This window comes from Pleurodeles waltl, chromosome 4_2, assembly GCF_031143425.1.
Source record: "Pleurodeles waltl isolate 20211129_DDA chromosome 4_2, aPleWal1.hap1.20221129, whole genome shotgun sequence".
NCBI lineage: Eukaryota > Metazoa > Chordata > Amphibia > Caudata > Salamandridae > Pleurodeles > Pleurodeles waltl.
In genome coordinates this window covers 1017328280-1017332316 of record NC_090443.1, presented here as the reverse complement: position 1 = coordinate 1017332316, position 4037 = coordinate 1017328280, and the positions used below count along the sequence as shown (strand labels likewise).

The window sequence follows — 4037 nt, the reverse complement described above, 5'->3', positions numbered from 1 at the left end:
TAAATGAATCCTCCCATCTCTGATTTTGTCCTTCACAGTTTCTTTCCCTGTCCTTTCTCGAGGCCGAGGAGCAGCCTTTGCTGTGAATGTGTCGTCATTGATGCCGAGTCGGTCACTAAACTCCGCAGCCAGCATCAGCATCACAGGGAGCAAAGCGGAGCAGGTGGGGTCCCTCGGATCTTCAGTATTTTATGCTTCAGCGTAAAATTATCACCAGCGATCTGTGTAAATGCACTTACAATAGAATGTGCGGCCTGTGTGTACATTTCATAAAAAACACCTTTTCCACAGGAGGAAATGCACATTCTCAGTCGACCACGAAGGGACTCGAACCCTCAATCTTCTGATTCGAAGTCAGACGCCTTATCCATTAGGCCACGCGGTCACATAATGTTAAGCACCGCTGTGAAGTGTAACAGAAGCGACTGCTGGGGTGAGGGAGCAGCAGGTAGGAGCTGCGCAGAGCTCTGAGGCTTGGGAGACGGTAGGATGCTGTGCAGAGTCCCAGTAGAGAAGGTAGGATGCTGTATACAACGCAGGGATAAGGGAGAAGGTAGGGTGATTTGCAGGTACCAGTGAACAGGGAGGAAGGTGGATGCTGTGCAGAGCCAGGGTGAAGGCTGGAGGCTGCAGAGCCAGGGAGAAGGCTGGAGGATGCAGAGCCCAGGGCCCAGGATAAGGTAGGGTGCTGTGTAGAGCCCAGGGAGAAGGGAGGATGCTGTCTAGAGTCCAGTGACCAGGGAGGAGGGTGGATGCTGTGCAGAGCCAGGGAGAAGGCTGGAGGCTGCAGAGCCAGGGAGAAGGCTGGAGGATGCAGAGCCCAGGGCCCAGGATAAGGTAGGGTGCTGTGTAGAGCCCAGGGAGAAGGGAGGATGCTGTCTAGAGTCCAGTGACCAGGGAGGAGGGTGGATGCTGTGCAGAGCCAGGGAGAAGGCTGGAGGCTGCAGAGCCAGGGAGAAGGCTGGAGGATGCAGAGCCCAGGGCCCAGGATAAGGTAGGGTGCTGTGTAGAGCCCAGGGAGAAGGGAGGATGCTGTCTAGAGTCCAGTGACCAGGGAGGAGGGTGGATGCTGTGCAGAGCCAGGGAGAAGGCTGGAGGCTGCAGAGCCAGGGAGAAGGCTGGAGGATGCAGAGCCCAGGGCCCAGGATAAGGTAGGGTGCTGTGTAGAGCCCAGGGAGAAGGGAGGATGCTGTCTAGAGTCCAGTGACCAGGGAGGAGGGTGGATGCTGTGCAGAGCCAGGGAGAAGGCTGGAGGCTGCAGAGCCAGGGAGAAGGCTGGAGGATGCAGAGCCCAGGGCCCAGGATAAGGTAGAGTGCTGTGCAGGGACCAGGAAGAAGGTATTATGCTGTGCAGGTACCAGTGACCACGGACAAGGTTGGAGGCTGCAGAGCCAGGGAGAAGGCAGAGACTCCTGGTGCCTAGAAGAGAAGGGAGGCTCGGCCCATGCGTGTTGTACTGAAAATGGGAACTGCATCCCCAATGGTGTCGGTGGTATGCCCCCACCTCGCCCCACTCCCACCATCCCCCCTTCCACTCCCCCCCCCCCCCCTCCCCCACCCCCACTCCTCTTTACGAGTCCTTCCGCACTGGCAGAGCCTCAAAATTGTACATTTTACTATCGGGCACTCAGGAAGTAGAAAGCTTTTCGTAAGAAACCCTTCATCATTTTAATTCTTCATGTTTTACTCCTGTAATGAGCTGCCTTTGTTAATGTGTTTGGATTTTACTGTTGTGTGTCGGGGCTCTAAATTCATTGAAACTATGAAAATCTCATTACGCACAGTCCGCATGTAGCTCTGACTGTAAGAGAGTGAGCCTCAGAACGTGTACAGGCTCCCATATGGTCTAGCGGTTAGGATTCCTGGTTTTCACCCAGGCGGCCCGGGTTCGACTCCCGGTATGGGAAGTTGCACTTTTGGGTCACATTCCTGCATTTGTCTTCTGTTGTCTTCACAGCTTGTACTAACCCCTGTTTTCACAAATAAATCGTTTAATCCCCCCACAACACCCCCCCCCCCTCCTGGTTGGGTCTGTGCCTTGAAGGTCTCGGCAGAAGCGCTATGAAAAGACGCAGCGAGTCTTTAATGCACAGAGGGGAGTATTTTGAAGGCTTTCCAAAGCTCCTGCATATTGTACACATTTTACACCCCCTCTGTGTCACCTGGAGCAGGAAGTCGCCCTTCCACAGAGGTGTCCCCCCAAGAAGGCTCCGGCTTCAGTTCCTCCCATAGCGCTGCACACCCGCAGTTCATGGGCTTTTTCCCACTTTTGGTTCACGGGAGTTTAACACACGGGTTTTTAGCTGTTACCGGGGGGTCGGAGGGGTACCACGTGCACATACGTTTTTTAATTCAAGTAAAACAGTGACCCCAATCTTTGAGAAAAGACAACAGCCCCGGGACGGTTAACCCTGAGAGTTGAAATGCTTGGGCTGTGGTAAAGGCAGGGGGCCTCCCCATGGAAGTCAATTCACCAAAATGTCACGAGAGGCGGAAGTGGCATCACACACATGCTTACACATACACACATTCACACTTACACCCTCTCTCTGTCTCACACAAACCCACACTCAAGCACACTCACAAAATGCATTTAAAAACAATTTGTACTCACCTCAGCTGCCAGGGAGGGCCATAGTGCAGCAACTGCATTTTTGTTAAACCAATAGAGGCTATTTAAAGGCATAGCTGCCATGGTTTCAGGTTGCTATGTGTGACATTTTCATAATTTCAGTGTAATTGAGTGACATTTCAATGACTATGAGTGACACGTTCTTGCAAGCAAAATCAAGCGATGAAGATGAGGGAACCGTATAAATACCATAATATAGCGAAAATCCTATACGTCCCGTTGTACACCAACGCCACCTTGTGGCCTTTGATAAACACTACACAGTGCTTACCTAGCAAAGTGAGAAACAGGAACTAGAAGGTTCTTCGGCGCTTCAGGACTTGCGTGACAATCTCAGGCATTGCAGTAATGCGGGAAAATAAATGGAAATGTGTTATTTTAACGTGAGATGCATGACACTTGGCAGAGCTGTAAACATTATTTACTATTAATGTAATAAATAAATGAGAAACAACAAGGAGAAAGGAGCCTCAAACGGTCTCCACGTGGACGCACTGCCAGTGTGCTCCTGGCACTCATTTTGCCACCTCCGAGGCCAGGGGTCGCAAAGACCCTGCTATGGGGGTTGCAAGGGGCAAGCCAGGGGTCACAGGTGCGACCCCTGGCAACCCTTAAATTAAGTCCATGAGTCTACTATTCTGTGAGACTGAGGGAGGGGCAGACAGGTAAACAAGCCTTCTTGCCAGGGTGCTTGAATCCTGAAAGAAATGTAAGTGTGCACAACTGGCCAATCTACAAATGTAAAGGGTGCTTGGAAGCTGGTATTGGTTTTAATTCATGTACTCACCTGAAGCTTTCTGATGACACACTTTCATTCTTTTTCAGTGGTTTTGCCAGGGAGTTACCAGCTGAGCATTGAAGTGTGTGCATTTACAAGACGGTAATAATACAATGCACTACTTACAGTCTGGATATTACCACAATCTATAATTTAGAAACACGTTATCTAAAAAAAAAAGTTTCGCGCATTTTGTAGCAGCCTTATGCTGTGTGTAATGCAAATGTCAAATAATGACACACATTCACAGTGATTTCTGTCACAGATGGGGCCCTCTTAGCACTAAACATACTCTTTTAACTATTCTCCAATGCACCAACCAGGATTGCTGGAGTGATTAACTTGCATTTATTTTTCATTTAAGCTGTGTGCCATTTTATATGTTGTTACTTGAGGATGAAAGACCAAAATAGTTTACAGATATTTGATTTTTACCCATGTCTTTAACCCTGCCCCCACACCCACTCACCCACCCCCACTGCACACAGCATCACAGTTCCCATACTTTTTATTGCACTTAGAACACTGGGGACAGCTAAGGCCTGGAGTTGCTGTCCTAATGTTGCTGCTTGCGATGCTCATGGTTTGCAAGCACTCTGGGTTAACTAGTCTCACTGCAGATTTGTT

At 50.1% G+C, this 4037-nt stretch overlaps 2 non-coding genes across 2 annotated transcripts; one reads left to right on the top strand and one right to left on the bottom strand.

The window, feature by feature from the left end:
- Positions 1-312: 312 nt before the first annotated feature.
- Positions 313-385, bottom strand: TRNAR-UCG (transfer RNA arginine (anticodon UCG)). Its single transcript has one exon. It is a non-coding gene; the product is annotated as a tRNA-Arg (tRNA).
- A 1450-nt stretch (positions 386-1835) lies between these two features.
- TRNAE-UUC (transfer RNA glutamic acid (anticodon UUC)) lies at positions 1836-1907 on the top strand. The gene has a single exon. It is a non-coding gene; the product is annotated as a tRNA-Glu (tRNA).
- The last annotated feature ends 2130 nt before the right edge of the window (positions 1908-4037 follow it).